This window comes from Acanthisitta chloris, unplaced genomic scaffold (assembly GCF_000695815.1).
Source record: "Acanthisitta chloris isolate BGI_N310 unplaced genomic scaffold, ASM69581v1 scaffold34449, whole genome shotgun sequence".
Taxonomy (NCBI): domain Eukaryota; kingdom Metazoa; phylum Chordata; class Aves; order Passeriformes; family Acanthisittidae; genus Acanthisitta; species Acanthisitta chloris.
In genome coordinates, this window is record NW_008691747.1 from 13,654 (window position 1) to 28,868 (window position 15,215).

Sequence of the window (15,215 nt, forward strand, 5' to 3'; positions counted from 1 at the left end):
GTACAGAGGAGGCTTTTAATTGCAATCCTCCAGTGTTCCAAAACGTTTGGGTTTATGGAGTTTTCATATTTCAGATTAGTTTCAGCTTTTTAGCTGTTTAGGAATGGTAAATCCTCTTGTGGTTAGGAAGCATTCTTGGCTATTATCTCTGAAAGAACTTGAATATTTACGGTCAGGCTAGAACATTTGAAGGAAACTGAGATTAGATAAGCTGATTAGGTCTAGCATTCTTTCCACACCTGTGTTCTTCCCAACAAAATCATAATTTTCAATTTCAAGGCTGTAACTTAGAGCCAGATTTTCCTTGTCACACTGATACAAACCTGAACCCCTGGCATGCTCCGTGACTAAAGCTGCCTCAGATGTACACATGCTGCTCTCCCCTTCCAGGGCCTTGAACACAACTGGAAAATCCTTGTCTCCTCAGTGAGACAGCCTGGTGCAGCTGGACTGCCCAGAATTCATTCAGCAATCTTACCATCACTGCTAGAGAACTAAAATCTTCCTAATATAAAATATTTGGAATATCCTCATCCTATTCCCACCTTTGTCACACCTGTAGTACAAACAACCCCTCACCAGTGCTTAGGAAGCAGTGACTGAGTCTCCACCCTGGCTGAACATCCATTCCCTGCATGTCCATCCACAGATGGAAGTAAAACCAAGGGTCACTAACCCTGTTCAGCTGATGGACAGAGGAGAGGCAATGACATTTACTTTTTAAGCTAATTGATCCACTGACTCATTCACTCCATTTCAGTCATTAAAAATGAAGCTTTAAGGCTCAAAATTTTCCTTTTTTTTCTCAATTCTGTCAAATAAGAGGTCTGAAAAGAGGCTGTTGCTGTTCCTTATGCCCTTGCCACATTTCTAACTTTAACACAGAAGCCCTTATAAGTGTACCCACAATTACAGAACTATTACACCTCCCACTCCTGGGGAGTCAGACAAATGTCACAGTGGCTCTCAAACATCTTCACCTTGCCTGGATCCTGCAAATCACAAAGGTGCCTGACAAGAGGACAGAATCATTAATTTAGCCCTGAACATCTCAGAAGTATCTCCCTGTACAATTCAGCTATAGAAAGGCTTTTGATTGCTGCTGTGCATGCTTTATGGCTGAGGAATTTAATTCAAGGAGAATGATTAGGAAGAGGACAATTTTTAGCAGTCTGCTCCAAAGCATAGACAAAAAAATTAGCAACAGAGTCAAAACGTGTTGAACTTGTATTGAAAGTGATAATTTTTGCAGCATGCTGATATTCACTGACTCACAGCCCTCTGGAGGTGCTAAATGCAGCTAGAAAACAAAGTCAAGAGGTCTCAAGTTCCAGTTGTTGGGAGGAAGATGTCAAGACTCAGAGGCAGCAGGCAGGCAGCTGAGAAGAGGGAAGACTTCAAGGCACTAATCTATGTGCCACAAGTGAGAGTCTTCATCACCTCCTGAGCTGTGTGTTCAGCTGAGCACTCTGAGATGGGAACAGCCTTCCCGAGAAACCCACAGGCATTTATTTTGTGCTGGTGCTGAGGGAGAGAAATGAGATTCTTCCTGCCTGCACATCATCATTCTGGTGTCCTCAGCATAAGAAGGACATGGAACTGTTGGAGCAAGTCCAGAGGAGGCCACAAAGTTGATCAGAGGATTGGAACATCTCCCCTATGAGGACAGGCTGAGGGAGTTGGGGCTGTTCAGCCTGGAGAAGAGAAAACTGTGTGGAGACCTCTGAGCACCTTTTCAATATCTGAAGGGGCTACAAGGAGCCAGAGAGGGACTCTGTGTTAGGAACTGCAGTGATAGGACAAGGGGCAATGGGTTCAGACTTAAAGAGGGAAAGTCTAGGTTGGAGGTGAGGAAAAAGTTTTTCCTGTTCTGGTGGTGAGACACTGTCCCAGGTTGCCCAGGGAGGCTGTGGCTGCCCCAACCCTGGCAGTGTTCAAGGCCAGGCTGGATGAGCCTTGAGCAACCTGATCTAGTGAGGAGGTGTCCCTGCCCAGGGCAGGGGTTGGGGCTGGATGATCTGTAAGGTCCATTCCAACCCCTAAATTCTATGAAATGCCCAAAGTCCACTGACAGTTCCTGGAATCATGTCATAGGCGGTAAAAAATTGAAACCAAATGCATGCTGCAGGACTGAAAGGTAGGTTTACACTAAAAACCTAATCTGATCACCTACCTGTTAATTTTTCAGGAGCTCCTGATATTCCCCAAAACCTCTGAAGGGAAGGGTAGTTTTAGCAGTAGTACAAATTCACAGAAGTCCTCAGGAGGCTTCACTCGGTCCCTGCGTAGGGATTCAAACCTGGCTTGTTCTCCTGCTGTATTTTCTGTTTCACCCTAGGACTTCTCACACCTGCAGCCTTTACCTTTCCTTACAACTCATGCCAAAATACAAACCAACATTCCCAGACTCTTGTAGGTCTTCAGGGACAAGGCTGTAATTTTACATCAGGACTATGCCCTGATTCACACTGAACACATACATAATGACCTTCCTTTACCTGGTTTGAACCATGAGGGCTCTTCACAAAGGTCCTCACACAGCTGGGAAACATCAAGCCACATTCTGACATCACCATTCCATTAAGAGCCCTTCTCTGCAGCAGTCTGGGATCAGATTTGAAGAGAGCAAATCCTGTCCTCAGTGTGACCAGAGTTATAAGAAACAGAGCCCTGCAGTTCCCAGTAGCAACAGGGAGCTGAATCTCAAAGAAGACAGACAGTAAAATATTTCAAATTCATAATTATGTGCCAAGAACTGGAAAGACATTTCCTTCATAAAAAGCTGCTCAGGGTATTTAAGTGGCAAATCAAATTAAACCAAGTTTATTTCTAATAATCAGTGAATTCTGCAACTCCCACTGCCCCAGGAACGTCAGCCTTTCTGCAATTACTGTCTTCCTGCTGGAGGCAACTTTCAGAAACTTTTAGATTGCACTTTGCTTCCTCATCTGTCATTTAAATTCTTCCTAGATCTTGATATTGCTTTTAGTAGTCTGGATATTGAAGCTTAAATAGAAGATTCTCAGTGTACCAAAACCTATCAAATAACTCTGCTTCTCTCCAAAGAGTTCTCCTACCAGGGATAGGGTGCAATTTGCCAACAAATTATAGGTGACAGGTTTAGTCATCATATTGATCAGATTACTGAAGCTTAAGGACTCCAAAAGACAAATACCACGTTGATTTTGTTTCTGAATGTCAGTCAGTTCCTATAGGAGAGATGCGTTTTGCGCACGAGCTACTATGATACACAGGTTCTTCAAAAGATGAAAATCCAAGAGATTAGCTGAGATTTCTCCCATGATCCGAGATGGTCTTATTGAGCAGGATTTTATAGAGGGCAGCTCTAAAAGAGCCACTCAAAGCCTGCATGGAGTAACCAGCACACACTCTGACAGGTGGCACAGCAGTTTTGATGCCAGAGCTGCAGAGCAGTGATAGGACTTACAGTGAGAATTTTGGAATGTAGGACTTCAGATCCCAACCTATATTCACTCAAGTCCATCCATATTCAGATTCCACTGCTATAAGCTATTATTGTGGAAAAGACACATTTGAATCTCAAAGTAATACAAGGAATGATGTTTTATCCCAGTAAAACCCTTGTTGATGATCTTGGTCTGCCTTCACACAGACTTAAAACTTGGATGCAATGCAGGTTCCTTGGAATTAACAGGCTTTGAGACAAAGATTTCCATATGGAACTCAACTGACTTTATTATTTCCTTGCATCCAGCCACTTTAACAACTCTTCTTTGCTAGCAGAGACAAGGAAGCCTGGAAATGAAATTCCAGAGGACTAATCTTACTGATGTGCCAAATGAGACATCCACAAGTCCAGGTGTCCTGTCATCATTCCTCTATTGATCTTCAGGGTAATCCCCCCAACACTATTATTTCCATTAAAGGGTAGATTAAAAAGTTGAAAATTAAAGACAAAAATCAAAGCCCATTCCCAGATTTTCTGAGTGTTTCACAGAAATTATACATCCTAGTAACAAATCAACATCTTTGCTGCAGAACTTGATGGTAAAAAAAAAGTTAGGTTTTCCTATCACTTATTTATCGATGCTCTGACCCACAAAAATCTTTGCAATAAGAAACCAATGTAGTTGGCAAGATTACACGTGTTTGTTACTTCATCTGTACTGCAATGCAACCACCCTCTCTTCTCTGAAGTCCCTGGAATTTATTATTCAAGGAACTCCAATGGTCCTAGTTAACGTTTAAAAAAAAAAGTCTTCATACTAAACTGAAAAAGGGAAGCCCAAAAATAGCTATTGAGAGACCTCTTGAAACAGATAAACCATTGGTTTTGACAAGATAAAACAGTACTTGACAATGGAAGATTTGCAGTTGTGTCAACAATAACAAAAAACCCTAAGCTTTCATCCTGGTCTTAAGGGCACATTTAGGCCAATAAATGGGTATTTTCTAGGTGGTTTACAATCAAGCTCCAGTTTGAGACTGCATCAGTTTGAAGTGTAGGTGGACACCAGTTTCCCACACGGTTCACTGGTCCATGTGGTTTTGTGATCCAGCTCTCCAAGCAGTGAGCCAGACTTTGCAGGATGGAGCCTAAGGAGGCCAGAACTGGCACATGGCAAATCCCAACAAAACTAGCTTTTTTCTCAGCTGTTCCCCTCCCAGCCCCACTGCCCTGCCTGGGCACTGGGTAATGATGAGTGCTCAAATGAATCCAGAGGATTGATGACCTTTGCCCAACTCTTCTTTTTCATTTTGACTTAATGCACAGGTTTAGCCATCTCCAGAAAGAGCTCTTAATAACCCTAACACTGAGCTTCCAACCAGGAGACTGATCATTTTCACTGAGATCCAAAGCAAACATGTTGAATTTGGAATGCTGCATTCTGATCAAAGGCATCTGGTGCCATGACATTCCATGCACAAAGAACTTCTAATCCAAAAGCAATAGGCTTTCTGGCCAGAGGATTGCATTGCTGCCTTTGTATTAACTTGTCTCTGTTTGTAGCAAAAAATAACAGCAGTGATTCAATAAAAAATAGTTCAAGTAAGTCCCAGTTGCCAAACCCCAGGTGCATTGCTCACTAATGCCCATGCTGAGGAGAGTACCTTCCTTTTAATGGCACCTGTGTTCAAAAGACTAACACTCACCTTGCTCAATCAGCTTAGGTCAAACTTTCTACAACACATTAGTAACTGAAGAGACGAAAGAATTACACAGGTAACAGGAGCGAGGGGAGCGTATCAAGGCACGGCCCCACTCAAGAACTCTTCTTTGAAGCCTGTCCCTCTGGCCATGAAGACAAACCATTTTCAGAATGCACCGAATTTAAGATGGTCCTTAAGGCACCATTTGCAATGTTTGTGGCAAAGGGCATGAGAAAACCAAGTGGTTTTATTCCTACAGCTGGGAAATTCTCTTTGCATGTGAGGTTAGAAGAGATGTTATTAACCTTTATCCTCTCCCTTGCAGGGCTTCTCTCATTCCATTTGACCTCGTGTTCCATCCTCAGAGGAATTACATCAAGACTGGATCCCCAATGCCATGGTCTGGGTTGCAGGTGAAGGAGATGGTGATGGCATAGCGAGTGCCCCAGTGAACCTTTTCCACCCGATGAAGGTTCTCTGATCCAGAGGTGAAAAAGGAAACACGGCCTGGAATGACAAAGTTTTTCATCAGTGACATGGACTCTGCCACTCAGCTATCAGCTCTCTCTACAGTTTTGCTGTTGTCTCAGTCCAGCTGTTCCCCAGCAACCTGAGAGCCCAGAGGTCATCACACAGACAAACTGTTATGAGCTTATGCTGCACTCAACAGCTTTATGTACTGTTAACATCCATTAATCCTTCGTGCTATGAAGACATAATTCCACTGCATCTCACAGTTTATAAAAGGCAGGAGGAAGCCAAGAACATCAAAGCCATTGCTTAGTTGCCTCAATTAAAACAAAAAAGCGCAACTTTAGTGACTGTCAAAGTGTATTGTTTCCTCCCTGTTCTCCTTCTAGCCTGGGCTCTCATTTTAGACCAAAAAAGGAGGAAGTACTACAAAGGTGGCAAAAAGGTTTCAATGACAAAATGCTCAGCAGGTTTACAAGCAGCTGTGGCAGTTATCAGCATTGTACCAAGTGTTTGCTATCGCTTTTTGTGCCCACCCTGACCACTCTCTGTTCAGTCAGGTTACAAAGTCATGTATCAGTCATATACAAGTTCAAAGAGCCAATCCATCGATGCATTGGCTTGGGAATGGTTTATTTTTCTTAGAAAGAGCCAATCAATCGATGCATTGGCTTGGGAATGGTTTATAGATGCAAGAGCTTAGTGCTGTACTTCATCCTGTCCAAGCTTTGACCACCACCTGCCTCAGGGCTCTCCAGGCCTTAAGTGGTATCCAGGTGAAGTGGAGTGACTTTGGTGATGACAGCAGAGGTACATTAGCATCCCACTGGATGAGACAGCACAATGGAGCCCTCTGCTCTTTCACATTATTAAACTGCTCCGAGAATCTACAAGTTTGATGTCTAGCAAGTAACTCCAAACTGACACAACTCTTCAGGACTGCTTGAGTTCTCCTGAGGAGGCCAGAAATACTCACCTGCACAGCTGCTTGTGGTTTTCCTCCTCAGGCTTTTTCCACTGTTCAAATTAAAGTTGGTTTCAAAGCTTAGCATAGGGAACTCCTTTTGACAATCTAACTCTGTCTGGGACTCACTCAGGCAAAATGAAACACTTAGATGCCTCTTGTCTGCACAAGAAGATAAGCTATTCCAACCATTACACCACCTCCACTGCAGAAATGGGTGCCAGGCATGTAGCTGGTTCTGTCTTCTAAAAGTGATCCAAAAGATCCAGAAGTTGCTTGCATACTCTTGAGCAGCACACATAGGAGATATGGACAAATCTAGCCTTGCTTATGGAGCTCAGTTCACTCACTAATCTCTAAGTCTATTTGAGCAGCCTCCAAGTCTCTTGTATGTTCAGTTGCAGCTCACACCTAATCTTCATGCAGTTCACAGAGTCTTTCATAACTGCCAAGCAGAAGTCATATCATACTCTTCTGTGCCTGTGGCTGCACATCAATAATGGGTAAAGCTATACATATGTAAAGAACAGATCCATTCGTATGCACAGCTCATTTCCACCTTGGTGTCCTGCTTTTCTGGATGAAAGGCTAAATGAAGGCAACATGCTCCTGTCCTCTGTGTTGCAATGAACACCACTGCCCTCGAGGACTTCATACAAAGTCCCTGTGTCATGAATTATTTTTCCTTTTGAACCTTATTTCAACATCATTAAAGTCCTTTGTTATCAGTCCCTCACCTACTCACCCAGAGCTTTGTCTTAAACTGATTTTCAAGCTTTTCTGTTTGATCTCTAACTAGCAGTAGTAATTCAGAGCTAGACAAGTTTCGGTGTATTGTTTAAGCCAGTTAAACTGGATTTTTTGGCTATACAGAATGTCTTTTAAGTTTTCTTTAATAAATATGTCTTCATATATATGGTATCTTACATCTCTTTGTGCATCTGGTCCCACATCTGTCAACCAGGGTGTCCAAGTCACTGAACAATGCCTCAGTCAGTTTTCAAAGATGATTTTTCCTCACCTGGGAAAAATTTGTTTTCAACTTCCCTTGGAAAACTTTTGAAGCAAAAGTACACTCTCAACATGGTCCAGAGAAGAGCAACAAGGCTGGTGAAGGGACTGTGAGGAGAGGCTGAGGGAGCTGGGGGTGTTCAGCCTGGAGAAGAGGAGGCTCAGGGGAGACCTTCTCACCCTCTGCAACTCCCTGACAGGAGGTTGGAGTCAGGTGGGGGTTGGTCTCTTCTCCCAGGCAACCAGCAGCAGGACAAGAGGGCACAGACTCAAGCTCTGCCAGGGGAGGGTTAGGTTGGATACTAGGAAGAGATTTTTTTAACAGAGAGAGTGCTCAGGCATTGGAATGTGCTGCCCAGGGAGGTGGTGGATTCACCATCCTTGGAGGTTTTCAAGCTGAGACTGGATGTGGCACTTAGTGCCATGGGCTAGTGACCACGGTAGGGTTGGACTGGATGATCTCTGAGGTCTCTTCCAACCCGGTTGATTCTATGACTCTATGATTCTATTACTTTTAATAGTATAAATGTTAAAAAAGAGGGTAAAGAATGTTAATTCCCATCCCATCTGACAAGACCTTCAAGGGATATATGGCAATATCCTTATCCAGAGACTTGTGGGGGAAAGACACAAGATAAAATAGAGCTGTGGCACTGCCAGACAGGATGACTTCTAGGACTTTCAAGCACACCAAGACTACGTCCTTCATAATCTTGCTGCGATACACAGTATATGGAAACCACCTTAAAAATCAAACACTACAAGAGAACAAGCAGGTAACCTCAACACAAGATTTAAAATACTGAAGAGTAAGCAAAGGATAAATTGTGCTGGGGATGAAACTGTTGCAGAAAACTCAAGTGCAAACTCACTGGATGTGCCACCCTCTGACAGTGATCTAGGGCAGGGAATGGCTCACAAGCTCAGCACCACAGTGTCCATCAAAACTGAGCCTGGGCTCTGGTGTCATTGACACAAGTCAAGCTCTTAAAGGCTGTCAGGCTGAGAAAAGCTTGTGATGTGGAAAGCAGGAAAAGTCTTGCTCCTCTTACAAGAAGCAAGACCTGAGAGGAAACAACTTACTCTCCTGGCTTTTTGAGAATCCATTTTTGCACTGATCTACAGGAATTATTACTTATGGAGACATGCAAGTGCCAGTCACAGGCTCCACTGCCATGAATTGTATGTGAACCTAATTTAAATGAAGAAACACTGTTATTTTCAGGATTAATATTTACCAAGCAGCAAAAGCAACAGTTATTTCACTATGCAGCAATTATGTACCATTTAATTACTCAAACAAAACCATTAGAGGAATATATGTATTAAATATGAGCTTTTGCTTTTCCCTGGGTTTGCTTTCCCGGGTTTAATTTCCCTTAGCAATGAATTCTTTAGATGTGCTCAGAAAATATAACCACCACAAGAAGCAGCAGACAGGTGGGAAATAATTATGCCTCCAGCTATATACCACAGGAAAAAGTCAGTATTCCCATTAGGTTTGCTCCCAGATTTCAGGTGTGTTGAATTTTAACATTCAGTTGCACTTCCATAAACAAGCTGCCTTCACTTTGCTACCTAACCTCTGTCCTGAGGGGCAATACAGACTGGAGGAAGATACAAAGGAAACCATTTTCGGTGACATCCACGTCCTTAATATCTAACTGTGACCTCAAAAAAACCACTTACTCTGTCATTTGTTTCCTTGTCTCCAAAATGAAGGTAGTGCTGACCTGTTCTAACAAGATGGAAATTAATTAGCAAGCAGCATTACAACACTTGGCAGTTAGCACAAGTTCTGAGTTAGTGTTATAAAAAAAAAGTATTTTCTGTTGTTCTTATTCTGGCTAGAGGAAAACTAAAGCACGCCAGATTAAATTGTAGCAAGATGTAGGAAATAGATTAAAGGGCTTTGAGAACCAAACAAATAATAACATATCACAATGCTCCTAAGGAAAAATACCATGAGATTTTTATGCCTCCAGTATTATACATTCGTTGCACACCTTAGGTTGGAAGAGACCATAGGAGGTTACCTGGTACAATTCCCTGTCTCAAATCAAGGCCAATTTCTAAATTACAACCAACTCCTGAGCCCCTTCAGGTTGCTCTGGGCCATATTATCAGCACATACAAGTGCAGCATTCAGATATTTCCCAGGGATGTCTCAGACACATGTATTTTGCTATCCTCCCTCGTATGCTTGATTTTTGAGCAGGGAGCATGGAGCAGATGATCTCCAGAGGTCTTTTCCACTCTCAGTTATTCTGATTACACATGGAACAGGCCATCACATCTCTATCAGCTGTGGCTGTTACTTATATTTGCAGTTTGCCTTTTTTGCCACTGGATTAATCACAGAATCAACCAGGTTGGAAAAGACCTCCAAGATCATGGAGTCCAACCCTACTGTGGTTATTACACCATGGCACTGAGTGCCACATCCAGTCTCAGCTTGAAAACCTCCAGGGATGCCCACCTCCCTGGGCAGCACATTCCAATGCCTGAGCACTCTCTCCGTAAAAAAATCTCTTCCTGATATCCAACCTAACCCTCCCCTGGCAGAGCTTGAGTCTGTGCCCTCTTGTCCTGCTGCTGGTTGCCTGGGAGAAGAGACCAACCCCCACCTGACTCCAACCTCCTGTCAGAGAGTTGCAGAGGGTGATAAGGTCTCCCCTGAGCCTCCTCTTCTCCAGGCTGAACACCCCCAGCTCCCTCAGCCTCTCCTCATGGCACTTGTGCTCCAGTCCCTTCACCAGTCTCGTTGCTCTTCTCTGGACCTGCTCCAGCCCCTCAATGTCCCTCCTGAACTGAGGGGGCCCAGAACTGAGCACAGATTCCTTCATGCTCCTGTCCTTCACATGGTGTTACCCCTTCTGCTTTCTTGGCAGGATCCTTCTGGCCCTTCCAGTTTAATTCCCTGCCAAATTCCCTTGTAAACTCCTTGGGTCATGAGAACTTCAAGGAGAAATTTCAAATTATGTGTTAGATTGTCTTGACCAACACTCAGTCAAGGAAAGGAATAACTGTCCCCTCACTCTCCTCCTTGGTCTGCTGGACACCAGGGAAGGACAGGAGCCATCCCTGCCTGGTGATAGTGCCAGGGAAGAGATGTAAAGCAGGGCTGGGGGTATTGTAAGGGGCCTCACCTCCATCCACTGTCCACAGCAGCTGGTTGGAGGCCCTGGAAAGACTGAGCTGCTGCTCAGAAGGAAATGAAGCAAGTAATCTGTCTGGTTAAAGGGAAGCAGGAACAGTTTATTTGGCACCACAGATCTATTCGACATCTTTCATCTTACGCACTGACAGCTTCGAATGGCTGCTTAACATTTATCAGCTCTAAATGTTACTTGGGAAAGAAAGAAAAACTGCATCTCATCTGCTGAATGACACCGAGACAGAAACCCTGCCAGGAAAGCTGCACAAACACAACTGTGTTCTCATCCTTTTCATCTGTTTGGGATTAATCACTATTTCACTCTCATGTCAAGTGCTCAAGAAAACTATCATATCATTAGGCAAATAACCTGATAGTATCTTCTGCAATCACACAATATAACTGGTTCAACAGATACACTGATTTGATTCCTTATAAATAAATGGGGAGAACTTTGAGCAAGTCCTTACCTAAACCCCACAAAAGTAACATGGAGTGACAGCACCTGTGAGTGCCCTGAGCTGGAGTGAAGAGAACATCCCAGAGGATAGGGCACAAGCTTCTCTGAACAATTTTGCTACATATATGTCAAGCACAGAAGCAGAAAGAAGCCTATGGCCTAAAAAACAAACACAAAGGCACCTGTAATAGGTATCGTAACCTAGTTACAAACTTGTCCCAAATTTAGTTGCGAGCCAGAAATTACTTGCAGTTATAAATAGAATCACTGATTCACGTGGTGAAGTCTCCCACAGCCAGCTGGCAATTTGTAAAAGTACTACCAAAGCTTTCAAAACAGCACTTGGGTCTAGTTTAAATTCAGAAGGAGTTGGAGTGAAAATTTCCAAATTACAGTTCTTAAAGAAAATAAATTAACTTCATTATTTCCTTCTGATAGTACATGAACATATTGGTGAGACACTGTCCCAGGTTGCCCAGGGAGGCTGTGGCTGCCCCAACCCTGGCAGTGTTCAAGGCCAGGTTGGATGAGCCTTGAGCAACCTGATCTAGTGAGGAGGTGTCCCTGCCCAGGGCAGGGGTTGGGGCTGGATGACCTGTAAGGTCCATTCCAACCCTTAAATTCTATGATTCTATGATTTTTAGTCTTCAACAGAATCCCTGCCTGCTTCTCTCCTGTCAGCATAGCTGGTTGCTCAAAACCACAGCAGTTTCTGCTCTGTCTGAAGGTGTGACCACCTAGGGAAGTATTTAGAAGTGCAATCTGCACAACTGTGCTCTCTCCAAATCAGTTAAGAATCTCACTGAGGCCTTTTGGCACCATTTCCTTATCTCTACAGCCAAGAGAAGGACAGGGATATCACCTCTGCTTTGCCTTTCAGTTCTCCCCTTCAGTGCTCAACCTCACCCAACCAATGCTGCCAAATCTGCTCTGTTCTCCCATGTCTGAGGAGCTGCAGAAGGGTTCTAGCTGGACTCCTACAGAAAGTTCTCACTGAGAACAAGGTGTTGCAATTTCAGTCACATGAAACACCTCCAGATGATCTATTTTACTTCTTACCTTCCCAAACATGGCACAGTCAGTAGAGCTGTGGTCAAATCACAGGGATGCCTGAGTTCTGGGTTTTGGACTTCTGATAGAGAAGGAATTCATCCTTATGTTTAGTAAATCACTGAAGCATAAGCACAAGGGTAACCTCTGCTGATCACTTACTCAAAAAACAACCTTTAAACAAAAAGGCTCCATGATAGCCTCTATGACATGTGACACAGACTCACAGAGCTTAGGAACCAAGAAATGAATTGTCATTACTGAACCATACAGAATAACACAGCTGAACCTGTAGGTAATTTGGTATTTTGCTTTACTGTAGCTGTTACATTACCTGAATTCCATGAAGTAACTCTGCAGCTGATTTCCCTCTGCTTTAAGCCTTCAGCTTTGCTGCCTATTTGTCCACCAGTATCAACTCAAACTCATGAAATATTGGCCTGGACATGCATCACACAAGACAAAGTCCTGTGCAGTAAGCAATGAAAAGCACACACAGCACATGCTACATGTGTTGATTTAGAACCAAGTCTTTCATACCAGAGGAAAAAGCCTTAGTGGCCAATTCTCAATACTCAGAGTGCTACACAATGATCTGTGAAGCATTGGAACATAACTTCCCCTTTTCCCCCAACACTCCTCAATCCTGTCAGTGGTCCTGCTCATGTGAAGTGACCACTGTTATCAACAACACAAGTGTGTTTATATGGTCATTCATACAGGCATCATAGTAAGTGCAGGTCTGACCTGCACCTCCTCCCAGGTACCTATTGCTTTATGGGCCCAATTCAAATAGTATTTCATTTAATGGCATCATTAACCTATCATCAAGCAGCACTGGGATACAAAACCAAAGTCTGGAAGACATTTATCCTTCCATAGTTAACAAAACAGAAAGTCTTCTGAGTTCTACAGAGAAATAAGGAGCTATTTTCCATGTAGTTTTGTCACAATTGCAACAGATCCTTCTCTTTCTACCATTTCTCTTTGCAAACATCAGCCCTTGGTACAATTTGTGATGACTATTGCAAACCACAAACTTTGCATGGCTGGTTATTACTGCAGCTGCCAATGCCATCCACATTTATTGTTCTCCAGGACTGACAGCTACTTCTGTGGAATTCTTTTAAACCATTCTCAGTTTTCAGCTGATACTGATTGAACTTCAAGATGTGCTGCAGTTTTACTGATTGGAGCAAAACTATAGCCATGAATGCCAGAAGATTGCCATGATCTAGACTGAATCTGGATTATGTGGACTGAATACAGAGAAAGATCAGACTCTGCTCAGAGTGTGTGGTGGGAGAAATATCTGCTATTCCATGATACAAGATGGATTACAAAATATAGGCTTTAAACACACTTTTCACACCTTCTGTTCATGCTGTTGTGGGATTCCTGAACCTGGAAATCTTATGTTTCATGTCACTGCCCTTTCTGCCACTATGCTGCATTGCCTCAGCCTTTTGTAGTCAACTCCTCAAACCTGACATTTGATAGAGCACAGTAAGATAAAGGCATGGCAGATTCCCATCACTTCACTTGGCATACTGCACTTACTCTCATGATTACAGGATCTGAGAGTCATGTAGTATCTAACCACTGCAATAAAGCTACACTTACCTCAGTGAATGTACCCACAGACCCCCAAAGCCCATTCCTGCCTCGTGTGCATTCCAAACTGTCTCCTTCTCCTTACCTGAGCAGACTAGCTTTGAGCACACTGAATAATCCAACTTCACAAATTCCCAAACATCTCATACCTTCATCTCAAATATTTGACACTCTCAGGAACAGACACTTCTGACAGCTGCGAGAATATGCTAAGTTTGATATTCAAGGGAGATTCACATCTCACTCTCAATGCACAGAATTCATTTTGCACCGTAGATTATTTTCTTCCACAAACACACAGAAGTGATTGTGACCTTTCCTTCTACCCTTGTATAATAAACAACTTGCATGAAGAACAAATTCCCTTGTAAACTGAAAATAAGTGCAGCAAAGCAGACCTTAAACCCAAAAAATGTACATGCAAAGAAGGCACAGAGAACCAGATTTCATTCCAACTGCAGGGTTTCATCTACACTTCCATGATGAAGTCTGTGACCTGTCCAACATTGCCAGGCCCCAAATTCAAACAAGACTGTCCAAAATTATGGAATTTTAAATATGGTTTACACTGACAAGTTAATCAGCAGCAGAAAGTATAGCAGTTTTAGCACTGAAAAATTTATTCTTAACCCTCCTGTACCTACTGAAGATTACTAAAACATGTCTCTGACCAGCAAAAGAAGTTAATGCTGAAAGAGCTGTGGGGTTTGCTTTGAAGGAACTCACTCAAAGCGTTGCCCTGTTTCTTGTAGTCTCTCAAACAGAGCTACCCCTGGTGCAAAGGGTGGAAAAAATTACCAGTATATCCATTTTGGAAAGAGAATTTCCGTAGATATTTAAAAGAAACAGATATTACTATAGATCTGCTTCTTTGTCACCAAAAAAAAAAAGTTTTCTTTTCCAAGTTATATTTCCCTTGGCACTAAGAATTATCTTACTCATGGTACAGTGAGTTTCTGGCAGCAGACAGAGGCCCTGGCTGAAGTCAGCAGACATACAGATATTTCTGCAGCCCATCAGGGCACAAGAAAGATGTGTTCCTTCATGCCACGTTTGGCTATGAATTAGCCAAAGGTCTGTACACTTGAACTGGCATCATGGTGCTGACTTGTGCTCCCTCACTCAAATATGTGAGAGTCAGGACTCCCAGACTTCTCAGACAATCCACGAGTGATATATACTGAGAGAAGTGATAAGCATTTTAATTTAGGCTCCACTCAAGCAGAACAGTTCTCCCTGTCCCTAACTGCCTGGCTAACACTGATCTGTACCAGTAAAGTGCTCCAAATCCAGCTGAAGCAGCAGTGGGACTGGCTCAGTCAAGCACTTTCAGACACAGGATAGCCCACAATGGT

At 43.1% G+C, this 15,215-nt stretch overlaps 1 protein-coding gene across 1 annotated transcript in view; it reads left to right on the plus strand.

Moving 5' to 3' along the window:
• The window catches only part of LOC103809492 (urotensin-2 receptor-like), a 19,410-nt gene extending 13,637 nt beyond the window's left edge, over positions 1-5,773 (plus strand). Inside the window, 1 exon segment of the mRNA XM_009082327.1 lies at positions 5,459-5,773. The gene's annotated coding sequence lies outside the window, so the exon portion shown is untranslated.
• The last annotated feature ends 9,442 nt before the right edge of the window (positions 5,774-15,215 follow it).